This window comes from Sinohyriopsis cumingii, unplaced genomic scaffold (genome assembly GCF_028554795.1).
Source record: "Sinohyriopsis cumingii isolate HCF-2022 unplaced genomic scaffold, ASM2855479v2 utg001747l, whole genome shotgun sequence".
Taxonomy (NCBI): domain Eukaryota; kingdom Metazoa; phylum Mollusca; class Bivalvia; order Unionida; family Unionidae; genus Sinohyriopsis; species Sinohyriopsis cumingii.
The window spans coordinates 1,001,318-1,017,976 of NW_028316043.1; the positions used below are offsets into that span (position 1 = coordinate 1,001,318).

The 16,659-nt window shown below is 33.9% G+C and overlaps 1 pseudogene; it reads right to left on the bottom strand.

Moving 5' to 3' along the window:
• Positions 1-251: 251 nt before the first annotated feature.
• Positions 252-16,058, bottom strand: LOC149771655 (uncharacterized; annotated as a pseudogene).
• Positions 16,059-16,659: the final 601 nt, after the last annotated feature.

Genomic DNA, 16,659 nt, shown 5'->3' on the forward strand with positions numbered 1-16,659 from the left:
TCATAATGTCTAAACAGTGCCTTCTTTGATACAGAGGAAGCGTTTTGTTGCTAAGTTTGTAAAGAATAAAGTCTCTTTGATATAGAAAGGACAGTTGTAAAAATTGTGAAAAAACAAAACCAGAAGAAACTTCTGACATGTGATTTTAGAGAATTTCACAAATGTAATGTTCATCCATGGTTAAAGTGGATTTGCATTGTTCATGTGGCCTTAGTTTTATACATGATAGTCAGAATGAATAAGGTCAGAAATTAGTTATTTCACATTTAATTCCTATAAATCATTCATAGTACAATATAATGCATCAGATATATGACCTATCTGTTGGCAGGTGATTTTAGAGTATTTCACAAATTGTGATGTTCATCCATAGTTAAACCGGATCTGCATTGTTCATGTGGTTTGATTTCAGATGTTTTACACATCAAGATGAGAAATGAATAAATTCTGAAATTAGACATTTCATATTTAATTCCTATAAATCATGTATAGCACAATATAATGCATATACATCAAACATATGGCCTATATAAGTATCAAACGTGAAATCTATTACATACTGTCTACACCAGGTGTACTCCACGTATCTGGTAAGTAAGGATATATTTGCTTTACCCAGGTCTTAGCCTTGATCTTGCATTACAAGTGTCTAATTCCATCACCACAGAATTACTCAAAATGAATCTGGGAAAATGTGAGGAATACATTTCAACTTGTTATTGGTTATAAATATTTAAACATTTTTCTCCAGTAAGGACCCTCACTTCAAAGTTTAAGAGTTTTTATCCATTATGAGTACTTGCTTCATACTTAAAATAATTTTCCAGTATGTGTTCTTCCTCCATGCTTAAATGTTTTTTCTCCAGTATGAGTTCCCATGAGCATCGATGATATTTGCTCCAATTATACCTTCCATCACATTATCACATTAAATATTTTCCTTTAGTATGAGTTCTCATGAGCCTCTAAGGTATTCACTCCAAATATACCTTCCATCACATTATCATATTTCTACAATTTAGAGAAAGGGGCCCCCGAGTTGCCGAGTGGTCTAAAGCGCTCACTGTTATGGATCACTGCCATCTCACCTCTGTCTGCGTGAGTTCGAGTCTCAGGCTCAGCTAACGTTGGTACGTGAGAAAGCCTGCCAGTAGCTTCTCATGGGTCGGTGGTTCTTCCCGGGGTTTTCCAGGGTTCTTCCTCCACCAATTATACTGGCACCCATGTAAAGCCCATCATGTGCTGAAAAATGGCGTTAAACCCTACAACAACAATAACAACAACAATTTTGAGATCCACTATAGCTCAGCTTGATTTGAACACAGACTTCAGACTTCAATGATATTTTTTCAGCATGTACTCTACTTATGTGCTTTTTCAGACATCCACTGCCAATGAACATTCCAACACTTATCAAACTTAACATTTGTTTCTTCTTCCAGTATGCATCATGGACAATGTTAAATGACTCTGAGAGAAAATATTTTATGACATACCTCACACTCATAATGGTTTTTCTACAACATGCAACAATGGCAATGTTTACTGGAAGCTGGATTTTACTTCATATATAAAATGCAAAGCATGATCATTTCAGCTGTCAGAATAAAGTTCATGTGTAATTCTTTTCTATAGATGCTTTACAAAGCAATTACCCTTCATCAAAGCCAAACAAAAATAAATTTCAACACTCTTTTATGGTTGATAGAGTTTTACTTTCTGAGGCACACCATCATAAACAAAAAAAACAAAAAATAAAGGGGAGGCTATGTAATCTTTGCACATACTGCAAATAAAACATGTGACAGCTTGGTGCTAACCAGTATTCACTCAGAGAATCCAACAAAGAAGTTTGAACACCAGGACCATCCAGTCCCTACTGAGTGCTAGTGATGCTCACTAATAACAGCTGTAGACGTTTCAAATCCCTTTAAACCTTTTTGAATTCATATTCAGATTTTAGCTATTGCAAAATTTGCCACTATATTAAAATGGGGAAATTTAGGGCTTGTGGAAATTGGCATCCAGATTTGTGGAATTTCAGTAAGGGCTTCTGAATTGACTTAAGTCACCAGCCTGGGGTCTGTGTCTAAAAACAAAATTCTTGGAGCAATGATGTACTTCCAGCCATCATGTATCCTCAAGCACAGTCTTAAAGCGCCACACTGATTAAACATTTTATCACATACCTCACTCTTAAATGATTTTTCTAAAGTATTTTTCCTCATGTGCACCATCAGTTTTCCATTGCATAGTAACATTTCATTGCAAACACTTCTAATTGTAAGCCACAAAAAGCCAAATATTTACATGAAACTTGACAGAATCATGTGAAGAGAACATCGAAAGGTTCATCTGAATTGTAAAAGATATTAATGAATAAAATTCAAACACAGTCATCTTTAAAATATTCATTTTTGTATGAAAATTAGTTATTTTTTTTTAAATGTGCAAACAAAAGTAATACATCTCAGTAAGTATTTCCTAAATGGTTACTTAACAGATGTTAAAACATTAGGTTCAAATGTTTTTCATCCAGTATGAATGCTCATGTGCAGTTTTAAATGTCCACTGTGATTAAAAATGTTATCACACATTTTTCACCTATATGGTTTTTCTCCATCATGAATGCACACGTGCCATTTTAAATTTCTACCCCAACTAAATCTTTCATCCAGTATGTATGTATGTGCTGCTTTAAATATCCGCTGCTACTGAACATAATGTCACATATTTCACTTATATGGTATGTCTCCATTGTGTTTCAGCAGGTGTAGTTTTAATTGTCGACTATGCTGAAACATTTTACAACACAGTTCACATTTATATGGCTTTGAATGTGTGTTCTCATGTCCATTCATAATATGTAAACTAATTCAATTCTTCATTACCTACTTCAGATGAATAACTTCTCTACAGCATGAATGCTCATGTGAAATTTTAAATGTTTGCGACAACTAAACAATTTATCACCTACTTCATACTTGTATGTTTCTCTCCAGTACGAATCCCCTTGTGAAGTTGTAAATTTCCATTCCAAGAAAACAGTTTATCACATGCTTCATAGTTCTATGGTTTTTCTCCAGTATGAATGCGCATGTGCCGTTTTAAATGTCCATTCTGAGTAAAGCTTTCATCACATACTTCACATTTAAATGGTTTTTCTCCAGTATGAATCCTCATGTGCAGTTTTGAATAACCATTCTGAGTAAAGCTTTCACCACATACTTCACATTTAAATGGTTTATCTCCAGTATGAATCCTTAAGTGTTGCTTCAAACTTCCATTCTGAGTAAAGCTTTCATCACACACTCCACACTTAAATGGTTTTTCTCCAGTATGAATCCTCATGTGCTGTTTTAAATTTCCTTTCTGAGTAAAGCTTTCATCACATACTTCACACTTAAATGGTTTTTCTCCAGTATGAATCCTCATGTGCTCTTTTATATTTCTACTACGAGTAAACATTTTCTCACATACTTCACACTTAAATGGTTTTTCTCCGGTATGAATCCTCGTGTGCCGTTTCAAACTTCCATTCTGAGAAAAGCTTTCATTACATACTTCACATTTAAATGGTTTCTCTCCAGTATGAATCCTCAAGTGCTGTTTTAAAGTTCTATTCCGAGCAAAGCTTTCATCACATACTTCACATTTAAATGGTTTTTCTCCAGTATGAATGCTAGTGTGCTGTTTTAAATATCCATATTGAGAAAAGCTTTCATCACATACTTCACATTTGAATGGTTTTTCTCCAGAATGAATCCTCATGTGCTGTTTTAAATTTCCATTCTGAGAAAAGCGTTCATCACATACTTCACACTTAAATGGTTTTTCTCCAGTATGGGTCCTCATGTGCTGTCTTAAATTTCCATTCTGAGAAAAACTTTCATCACATACTTCACATTTAAATGGTTTTTCTCCAGTATGTATACGCATGTGCTCTTTCATACTTCTACTATGAGTAAACATTTTATCACATACTTCACACTTAAATGGTTTTCCTCCAGCATGAATGCTCGTATGCCGTTTCAAATTTACATTATGAGCAAACATTTTATCACACACTTCACTTTTAAAATGTTTTTTCACCAGTATCTAGTAATCGATGTTTGTGAAGGCTAAGTGTGGTCTCCCACGTTTAATTTTTTTGCGCAACAACTTGGAATACACATTTGTCCAAAACTTACACGCAACAACATGGAATTCCAAATTAATCGCTGGTTTTCAACAATTTATATATTTATTTAAAATCTTGATTTTTATTTAATCTTATTTTTCTTTTTCATGGCATTTTGAAGTAATTGTACTTGAAATATGTTTAAAAAATATTTGTATTTGAAATTTGTGTTTAAGAATATATTTCAAGTTTAAATGTTTAATGATGTCTTGAGGAAACTGTCTGACTTTAGTCCTAAAGGAATAATTTGAATGTAGGAAAGATCCTTTGGGAATATTGCAAAGTTTCACCAATATGAAACCTACTACAAATTGTTGCCTGATGTCCTAAAGAGAGTCGTTTCATGAAACGTAAATCTGGAATGTATTAAAGGTAAAAAAAAAAAGAATTGCTCATATCCCCGCCAAAGAATTATATTTCACAGTCATTAAGATTTTTTCGAAGTTTTTGTATGATGCCTGCTTGTCATTTTTGGAAATTTGATCATTTCAAGACCATTTTGAAGGTAAGAAAAGTATTCAAGGGATTCGATTCAGAGAATGAATATATGGAAGGTATTAAAAAGGTCTATATGAATTGTCAAAATCGTCCTATAAAATTATATTTCACTGTTATGGGGGTTATTCCAAGTTGTTGCATTATGCTTTCATACCATAATGGAATTAAATCCTCAAAAGACCAGTTTAAAGGTAAGAGAGGTCCCAAGGGGAATTCATGCATGAAGTGAATATCTGGATAACATTAAACTTCTAAAGGTATTTTTTTTACTATTAACCCACAGTTATGGGGGTTATTCTAAGTTGCTGCATAATACACATATTATGACATACCATGTTGGGAAATTTAATAATGTTAAAACCATTGTAAAGGTAGGAAAGGTCTTTAAGGGAGTTGTTGCAGAAAAGAGAATATTTGGAAGACATTAAAGGTCTAAGGATCCTGTTACTATTTTCCGACATAACTTATTGTGATTTTTTCCAAGTTGTTGCATGATGCTGGTATACAACATTTTGGAATTTAGTCCTGGAAAGATTGATTTAAAGGCATAAAAGTTCTTGAGGGGAGATGAAGCACAGAATGAATATTTGGAACATATTAACAATCTCAAGAGACTACTACTGATACTCGGTGTCATTATATTTCACAGCCTAGGATGTATATTCAAAGTTGTTGCATTATGCCGGCATACCTTTTTCTTTTTTAAATGTAGTTCTAAAAAGACTATTTTCAAGGTAGGAGAGACCTAGATTGGAGATGTTGCATAACACGAATAGTACGAAGACATCAAATGTCTAAAGTGAATTTACTATTGCCCCATAGACTTGTAACTCACAGTTACGGGGTTTATTTCAGTGGATATTTTAAGATGCATACATGCCATTTTACAATAAAATTATCCATTTTAAATACATTTTTTATATTTAATTGTTTAGCGGCATCGAGCAAATCAAAATTTGACATCGTCGTCAACGGCGTTCGGGATATCATGAGGGCGGAGTTCCTGGAAGTGTTAGAGCCGCTCCCTTTTTTTGTATCCTTGCCCAGTTGCTTTCTTTAATGCCATTCCAGCAGCTGTTCCAAGAACACCTAACGCACCTGCTTTTGCGACAGCTGGGGCAGCAGCAGCTATCAGCGCTGGTATTGCTGCGAGAAGTGGAAATATACCACCGGTTTTAATCATGTCGCTGATGGCTTTTGGAGCGAAATCAAGTTGAACTCCGGTTTTTGCTTCCTTTGCTTTATTGAAACGCTTTAGTTGGGCTTTAGTTAACGATAACTTGCTTGGACCTCCGCTAGCCATTTGATCTTGTTTTACTGTTACTGTAGTCCTGCATGCGCTCGCGCTTTTTGATTGTAATTTTTTCGCCTGACCAGGAGTCAGAGTAACATTAACATGACTATTTGACATTTTTATAATAAACTCGATTGATCTAATTATCTACATGTTTTCCACTGGTGCATCAATAACTCTCATTCGCCCACCATCACCCTCAAGTAGCATTGCTTTATCGCTGAGTATAACAGCAATTGCTCTGTAATTATCTATAGGTCCTTTTGCCACATTAGGTCGAAAATGTACATGAACGACATATTGTCTAGTTAAATCAAGATGCTCTAGTGAAAAGTAATAGATTGGATAATATGTCATGAAATCAAACTGTGATATTTGCAAGCCAGTATCGATATTTATATCACGCGTTAGATATTTTGTCAAACGATGATATATATTAGGACAGAATTTTTCAGTACAAGTAACAAGATTGAAAATTCCTCGAAATTGTGTTAAGAGTAAGTTTTGATTAAATGGTATTAGAAGTAAATTGATAAATCATATTGGAAGTAATCTTCTACTAAAATATATTGAGATTTAATTCATTTATTCGTATCCTACTATTCAACAATGATTACGCTATTATGATAAAGTACGAACCGTCTTATACAAAACATTACTTGTATCTCAGACTCAGCAGAAAGAGAGTACATTCATCAGGTTATAAAAATAGCGAACTAGACAGATTCCAAAAATTCTTATGGAGGGCAAATGTGCTGATCTTGCAGAAGTACTTACGTAATAATGTACATAGACCTAGACAATAATCTGTAAGAGACTACGAAGCCTCGCTTTGAGATTCTGGCCAAACGCAAGAGCTAAAGAACGACGCCATATTTGGAGTTGTCTTAAGAAAGCGAGTATATTAAGCCCAGCCGCGGGTCGACACCAGTTTTGCTGGCCAGAATCTCAAGCAGGCTTTGTCTTTTGCAGGTAAGATAACCGTCTATGTACAGTTTTTCACAGTATAAGACTTTTAGTGTTATAAGAATTTTTAGTGTTAAGATGCTAACCTAACATCAGTATGTTTAAACATTAGATTATTTTAATATTTCTTTGCTACTCCTTAATATAATGTAACGGAAAGTTTAATTGTTTGAATAACTTATATTTACTTATAACTATATTATTGATTATAGTAAAAGCAACGATCGTTACCAACGTCATACTCAGTAATAGTTAATTTAGAAATAAAATACTCTTTAAATAATAGAGTTTAATATGCTGACTTTTTAGAATAAATTCAGTAAAATATATTTCAATTACGGTATTAGTCTGAAATATTGAATTTTAGATTCTTTTGCTATTGTGAATTTATTCGATATTTAATTATTTGTATTACATTCTAAAACGGCAGTTATTATACAAGTATGATGTTGGTAAGTGAAAGAATATCGTAGTTTTATATGCATTTCTTATATTCGAAAATTGAGCTTGTTGTAGTTTGATATTGAAATGTAAGTTTATATGTTGAGTATTTCAATAAAGTTTTGCTGGCCAGAAGCTCAAGCAGGCTTTGTCTTTTGCAGCTCGATCCCGAGTACCTTCAATTCCCCAAGAATGTAGTCACGTCTTCATCATCGAGTGACACTTACATCAAATGACTTGAACTTCCTTCCTTTCTTCTCTCTCTCTCTCTCTCTCTCTCTCTCTCTCTCTCGGAATTGAGAAACGGATTGACTTAGAGTTTACGAAGCAAAACTCTTCGTAAAATATACACGGGTAACATGATGATTAGCAAAATATAACAGTCTGTTCTCAGATGGTTCTTGATGTCCGTTTATTCTTAAGGAAACTTCAGAAACACCAAGTCGGTCAAATATCATATAACTCCGTGTTTGTAAGTTTATTCGTGTAACATCTTGAAGAGCAATGAAAATATGGCGCGGCGCAGAAACTCCCTGCAGTGATGCTATATGCCATGTAAATAAACCATTATTATTACTTTGAATACTATCTGTGGTTACTGTAAGCCATGATAACAACGATTTACCATCTTGATCCATAAAAGAAAGTAATCGCTGTTCTTCAGCAATTGCCGGAGACGTTACCGGCATCCACAGTAATAGTTTTTTTTTTTTCTACTTTACCAGCGTCACCTATGGGTCGCCATAAAGCATCATTATCATCAGATTTTCTAAAAAGCACAACCGTACGTTTTGCTCCAAAAAATACTTTTCGGACATCTCTACAAAATCCAAATATATGCGACAGTGGAATTGCACAAGAAAAACTTCTACGATTACCACCCAACATTAATCTACGTGTATGAAAACCTAAATTAAATTCTGTATTAGCACCATGAACCACCGGCCACACATCAGCGTCAGCGTTGTTGGCATTATTTCTCGGTCGTCTTATATTGTATAATACTGCTTCATTAATTATTTCTGGTGAGTTATTCCCAGCTCGTTTTCCCCCTATGAGAACTTCTAACCGTTGCACGTCATTGAGGATATTGTCAGGACAGTCAATAAAACCACTTCCCAAACACTGCCAGTTGCTCCTTCTTCTGTTGTTTCCGCGCCTTTCTTAAATAGTCTTAAGGGTGATCTTTCTTCTTTTTTTTTTTAAGTAGCTCATCAGACCTTTTAAGTTCCGACATCAACTTTTGCTGCTGTGAAGAATACTGTTGTTGTTTTATCTGTTGCAGAGGCGGAGGAATTTGATATGAAGGTTCCTGCTGGGAGAGTTGTTGTTGTTCTAGTTGTTTCACATTCTCTTTATCAAGTCTCTGTATTTCTTCAAAAAGACCTCTGTATTCTAAATTATCATCTCTGGCCTGTTTTTTTTTTTTTTGTTTATATATGCGATATATCCATTTAATAAGATTATCATCGTTTACTTTTTCAAAACCGGGTTTTAAGATACTAGATTTATTAAATATACTAATTAATATTTTTTCAGTCAATTTTTCTCTTTTGGTATTTCTAATATCTTCGACAAAACCCTCCCTAAATTTTGCAATCAGTCCAATATGTTCTTTTATTGGCTTAGATGCAAGATCTTTTTTCACGTCGGCAAATTCAGTACGAATTTTACCAATACCCTCAAGTATTTCCTCGCCGACGGGTGGAATTTGAGCTGCAGCTGTATCAGTTGGAAGATCTCGTAAAATCTTTCTGTTTTTTTAGTTCTCGCTGCTATTTTTTCAGTCTGCTCAGCGGTTTGTTTTAATACTGGAATAATATCCTTCATCCTCTCCTCCTCATCGGTAATATCTCCCCATATAGCTCTTCCAGTAGTCGCTGCAACTTTTTCAGTAGCTGTTGTTACGGGTTTAAATAACTGTTCTGTACCCGTAGTAAAATCAACTTGTGCCTGCTGACGTTCTTTAAGTTTTTGTCTTACATAATCACGAACAGGAATGCATTTTTTGATTGCTTCTAGTCTAGCGGAATATGGTTCTCCGATGTTTGCCATTATTGATATAATGATGGTTTAATTCATAGCAGCAGAGAGGGCGCGCCTCCAAATTGTCACCGACACTATCGCGTTTTTCCTTCGATGTATCGCAAAGAAAAAAAAACCATCAGTGATAACCGAGTAAGACAATTTGTTATCGACGGAGTTGTCTTACGCTGGATATCGCGTTTTTTGTTGGGTTTTTTTGCGATCTCCCAGGAAGGCGTATTTTGCGAAAATACGAGTGACCCATTTAGAGGCTGTTCGCCCTCTCTGCTGCTACATACCTCACACTTAAATGATTTTCCCCCTGTATTTATCATCATGTGCACCATTAGTTTTTCACTGCATCACAACATTTCATGACAAAAACTGCTAATGCTGACTAAGCCACAAAGAGCCAAATAAAGTCACATAAAGCCTGAGAATCATGTGAAGACAACACAGAATGATTTATTTGTATTGCAAAAGATATTAAATAACAAAATTCAGACAAAGTCATCATTGAAATTTCAGTATTATTTGAAAATGCATAATTTTTTAAATGGTGAAACAAAAGTAACATAAATCTAAAATGTCTTACTTGGTTACTTATTTTTTTTTGTCCAGTATGAATGCTCATGTGCAGTTTTAAATGTTTACTGCAATTAAACATTTTGTCACACACTTTTCACCTATTAGATTTTTCTCCATCATGAATGCCCAAGTGCCATTTTTAATATCCACCCAGACTAAACGTTTGATCACAAACTTCACTCTTAAATGGTTTTTCACAAGTATGAATCCTTGTGTGCTGCTTGAAATATCTCCTGCAACTGAATATGTTATCACAAATCTCACTACCAGTTTCTCTATCAGATCTAACACATACTGGTAGGTAGTTTTTATTTCCTCGCTATGGTTTTTCTATAACTCCAATTCCATCTTGCATTTTAATTGTAATTTATTCATTTTTGTGTCAGAGTCTGATACAGACTTACTGACCGAAACCAAAGCACTTTTATCCAAAACGTTCTTTTCTACCAAATACTGAATCAAAATATTTCTTGTTTCCTGTTTCGTTAAGGAAGCCTTTACTTCAGAAAGATCGTATTTTCTGGCAAGCTGAATCAAACCAACATTTTTGAAAATATCGAATTGTTCCTGGGTAGGATTTGAAAGAAAGATTTCCACTTTTAATGTGATGCCAATTTGGAAAAAGCTTGTCAATCTCACTAAAGATTTCAAAAACATGGGGAATTCAAATTAAAAAAAAAAACAAATATCCCGGATGAGCGACCCAATTCTATGTTACGTGTTTAGGCTCAAATAAACAGTAACACAGAATGAGTAAAAACAACAGCTGTTCAAAATTTAACAAATAATTTATTTTCTTGGAAAAATTCTGTAAAAATGAAAAAGGGAGAAGAACTTAGAGTTTCAAGAATCAAATCCAAAAATAATTTTGCAAAAGTCCTAGGAAAAAATGTTCTAATAATTTCAAGTTCGAATCCTGGTGGAAAATCCAAGATGGATGACGATGATGTCTGCTATGGTAAGTACTGTGCTTAACTACAGTTCCTTGTAGAAATACAAATTATGGCACTCCAGTGTTGGAAATACAAATTAAAGTTGTAAGCAATGTCTTTCCAAAATTTCTGTGTGAGCACTCCTCAAAATATTTCCAGAGAATAAAGAATTAATCCTTTTGAAATCCAACTGATCTGAAGAAAATTATAGCTCAAGATCTGGCTACAACAAACTAACTTGACATCAGTGTAAAAAAAAACAAACTCTGAGAAATCTCTCTAAAATAAAGGTTATATTGTATTATAAGATGCAGTTTCGAAATTCCCCTAAGTTGCAAAATCAGAAGGGGGTCACATGATCATGTTTGTATCACGTACACAGAATATGGCCTTGATTAGACCAATAATTTTCTCTAAGAAATAAAAAAATAAAAAAAGTTGTTTACATCTTAAACCCAAGGCCCCATCATGACCTTGACAACAACCAATCATTTTTAAAAAAAAGCAGAACTTTGTTTACTAATTTTGAATCAAGGTCAGCATCCAGGCAGGTGTTTATGAAAAGAATGATTCAGGTCAACCAATTTTCTGGAAAAATATCATCTCCAGTGAATAAATTTACATTATAATAGCATACGATAGAATAGGAAATTTAAAACTGACAAACAATTAAATTAAAATAAATATGAATTAAATCAGATATATGTAACAACATGAAAGTAATATAGAGGCATGTTAACATTCTTTCAACGTTGCAAACTGAAACAACTTCACCTAACAGCTATCACTCTCTCTGAATTTCATAATGTCTAAACAGTGCCTTCTTTGATACAGAGGAAGTGTTTTGTTGCAAAGTTTGTAAAGAATAAAGTCTCTTTGATATAGAAAGAACTGTTGTAAAAATTGTGAAGAACAAAACCAGAAGAAACTTCTGACGCGATTATAGAGAATTTCACAAATTTAATGCTTATCCATGGTTAAAGTGGATTTACATTGTTCATGTGGCCTTAGTTTTATACATGATAGTCAGAATGAATAAGGTCAGAAATTAGTTATTTCACATTTAATTCCTATAAATCATTCATAGTACAATATAATGCATCAGATATATGACCTATCTGTTTGGCAGGTGATTTTAGAGTATTTCACAAATTGTGATGTTCATCCATAGTCAAACTGGATCTGCATTGTTCATGTGGTTTGATTTCAGATGTTTTATACATCAAGATGAGAACTGAATAAATTCTGAAATTAGACATTTGATATTTAATTCCTATAAATCATGTATAGTACAATATAATGCATATACATCAAACATATGGCCTATATAAGTATCAAACGTGAAATCTATTACATACTGTCTACACCAGGTGTACGTATCTGGTAAGTAAGGATATATTAGTTTACCCAGGTGTTATCCTTGATCTTGCATTACAAGTGTCTAATTCCATCACCACAGAATTTCTCAAAATGAATCTGGGAAAATGGAGGGAATACATTTCAACTTGTCTTTCGTTATAAATATTTAAATGTTTTTCTCCAGTAAGGACCCTCACTTCAATGTTGAAGCATTTTTATCCATTATGGGTACTTGCTTCATGCTTAAAATATTTTTCCAGTACGTGTTCTTCCTCCATGCTTAAATGTTTTTTCTTTAGTATGAGTTCCCATGAGCATCGATGATATTTGCCCCATTTATACCTTCCATCACAGTATCACATTAAACATTTTCCTCATGTACAACTTCTCATAAGCATCGTTGATATTCGCTCCAATTATACCTTTCATCACATTATCACATTAAACATTTTCATCTAATATCAGTTCCCATGAGCATCGATGATATTCGCTCCAATTATACCTTCCATCACATTATCACATTAAATATTTTCCTCTAGTATGAGTTCTCAAGAGCCTCTAAGGTATTCACTCCAAATATACCTTCCATCACATTATCATATTTCTACAATTTAGAGAAAGGATGGCCGAGTGGTCTAAAGCGCTCACCATTACGGATCACTGCCATCTCACCTCTGTCTGCGTGAGTTCGAGTCTCAGGCTCAGCTAACGTTGGTACGTGGGAAAGCCTGCCAGTAGCTTCTCGTGGGTCGGTGGTTCTTCCTGGGGTTTTCCAGGGTTCTTCCTCCACCAATTACACTGGCCGCCATGTATAGCCTATCTTGTGCTGAAAAATGGCATTAAACCCTACAACAACAACAACAATTTAGAGATCCACTATAGCTCAGCATCATTGGATCACAGACTTCAGACTTCAATGATTTTTTTCCAGCAGGTACTCTAACGTGCTTTTTCAGACATCCACTGCCAATGAACATTCCAACATTTATCAAACATAACATTTGTTTTCTTCCAGTATGCATCATGGACAATATTAAATGTTTCTGACAGAAAATATGTTATGACATACTTGACGCTCAAATCGTTTTTCTCCAATTTGCAACAGTGGCAATGTTTATTGGAAGCTGGATTTTACTTGATCTATAGAATGCAAAGCATGATCATTTTAGCTGTCAGAATAAAGTTCATGTGTAATTCATTTCTATAGATGCTTTACAAAGCAATTACCCTTCATCAAAGCCAAACAAAAATAAATTTCAACACTCTTGGTTGATGGAGTTTTACTTTCTGAGGCACACCATCAAAAAAAAAAAAAAAAATAAAGGGAGGCCATGTAGTCTTTGCACATACTGCAAATAAAACATGTGCCAATTTGGTTCTAACCAGTACTCACTCATAGAATCCAACAGAGAAGTTTGAACACCAGGGCCATTCAGTCCATACTGAGTGCTAGTGATGCTCACTAATAACAGCTGTAGACGTTTCAAATCCCTTAAAACTTATTGAATTCATATTCAAATTTTAGCTATTGCAGTATTGCCACTATATTAAAATGGGGAAATTTAGGGCTTGTGGAAATTGGCATCCAGATTTGTGGAATTTCAGTAAGGGCTTCTGAATTGACTTAAGTGATCAGCCTGGGGTCTGTGTCTAAAAACAAAATTCTTGGAGCAATGATGTACCTCCAGACATCATGTATCCTCAAGCACAGTCTTAAAGCTCCACACTGATTAAACATTTTATCACATACCTCACTCTTAAATGATTTTTCTAAAGTATTTTTCCTCATGTGCACTGTCAGTTTTCCATTGCATCGTAACATTTCATTGCAAACAATTCTAACTGTAAACCACAAAAAGCCAAATATTTACATGAAACTTGACAGAATCATGTGAAGACAACATCGAAAGGTTCATCCGAATTGTAAAAGATATTAATAAATAAAATTCAAACACAGTCATCTTTAAAATGTTCATTTTTATATGAAAATTTGTCATTTTTTTAAATGTGCAAACAAAAGTAATACATCTCAGTAAGTATTTCCTAATTGGTTACTTTACAGATGTTAAAACATTAGGTTCAAATGTTTTTCACCCAGTATGAATGCTCATGTGCAGTTTTAAATGTCCACTGTGATTAAAAATGTTATCACACATTTTTCACCTATATGGTTTTTCTCCATCATGTATGCACATGTGCCATTTTAAATTTCTACCCCAACTATATCTTTCATCCAGTATGTATCGTGTGCTGCTTTAAATATCCGCTGCTACTGAACATAATGTCACACATTTCACACTTACATGGTATGTCTCCATTATGTTTCAGCAGGTGTAGTTTTAATTGTCGACTATGTTGAAACATTTTACAACACAGTTCACATTTAGATGGCTTTTAATATATGTTCTCATGTGCATTCATAATATGTAAACTAATTTAATTCTTCATTACCTACTTCAGATGAATAACTTTTCTACAGCATGAATGCTCATGTGAAATTTTAAATGTTTACGACGACTAAACAGTTTATCACCTACTTCATACTTGTATGTTTCTCTCCAGTATGAATCCCCTTGTGAAGTTGTAAATTTCCATTCTAAGGAAACAGTTTATCACGCGCTTCAGACTTCTATGGTTTTTCTCCAGCATGAATCCTAGTGTGCTACTTCAAACTTCCATTCTGAGTAAAGCTTTCATCACACACTCCACACTTAAATGGTTTTTCTCCAGTATGAATCCTCATGTGCTGTTTTAAATTTCCTTTCTGAGTAAAGCTTTCATCACATACTTTACATTTAAATGGCTTTTCTCCTGTATGAATCCTCGTGTGCTGTTTTAAATTTCCATTCAGAGTAAAGCTTTCATCACACACTCCACACTTAAATGGTTTTTCTCAAGTATGAATCCTTATGTGCTGTTTTAAATTTCCTTTCTGAGTAAAGCTTTCATCACATACTTCACACTTAAATGGTTTTTCTCCAGTATGAATCCTCATGTGCTCTTTTATATTTCTACTACGGGTAAACATTTTATCACATACTTCACACTTAAATGGTTTTTCTCCGGTATGAATCCTCGTGTGCTGTTTTAAACTTCCATTCTGAGTAAAGCTTTCATTACATACTTCACATTGAAATGGTTTCTCTCCAGTATGAATCCTCGAGTGCTGTTTTAAAGTTCTATTCCGAGCAAAGCTTTCATCACATACTTCACACTTAAATGGTTTTTCTCCAGTATGAATCCTCATGTGCTGTTTTAAATTTCCTTTCTGAGTAAAGCTTTCATAACATACTTCACATTTAAATGGTTTTTCTCCAGTATGAATGCGCATGTGCCGTTTTAAATGTCCATTCTGAGTAAAGCTTTCATCACATACTTCACATTTAAATGGTTTTTCTCCAGTATGAATCCTCATGTGCAGTTTTGAATATTGATTCTGAGCAAATCTTTCATCACATACGTCACACTTAAATGTTTTTTCTCCAGTATGAATCCTCATGTGCTGTTTTAAATTTCCTTTCTCAGTAAAGCTTTCATCACATACTTCACATTTAAATGGTTTTTCTCCAGTTTGTATACGCATGTGCTCTTTTATACTTCTACTATGAGTAAACATTTTATCACATACTTCACACTTAAATGGTTTTCCTCCAGCATGAATGCTCGTGTGCCGTTTCAAATTTACATTATGAGCAAACATTTTTTCACACACTTCACTCTTAAAATGTTTTTTCTCCAGTATCTAGTAACAGTTGTTTGTGAAGGCTAAGTGTGGTCTCCCGCGTTTAATTTTTTTTGCGCAACAACTTGGAATAGACATTTGTCCAAAAATAACGCACAACAGCATGGAATTCCAAATTAATCGCTGGTTTTCAACAATTTATATATTTATTTAAAATTTTGATTTTTATTTAAAGTTATTTTTCTTTTTCATGGCATTTTTTAATAATTGTACTTGAAATATGTTTAAAAAATATTTGTATTTGAAATTTGTGTTTAATATAATATTTCAAGTTTAAATGTTCAATGATGTCTTGAGGAAACTGTCTGACTTTAGTCCTAAAAGAATAATTTGAATGTAGGAAAGATCCTTTGGGAATATTGCAAAGTTTCACCAATATGAAACCTACTACAAACTGTTGCCTGATGTCCTAAAGAGAGTCGTTTCATAAAACATAAATCTGGAATGTGTTAAAGATAAAAAAAGGATTGCTCATATCCCACCAAACAATTATATTTCACAGTCATTAAGATTTTTTCGAAGTTGTTGTATGATGCCTGCTTGTCATTTTTGGAAATTTGATCATTTCAAGACCATTTTGAAGGTAAGAAAGGTATTCAAGGGATTCGATTCAGAGAAAAAATATATGGAAGGT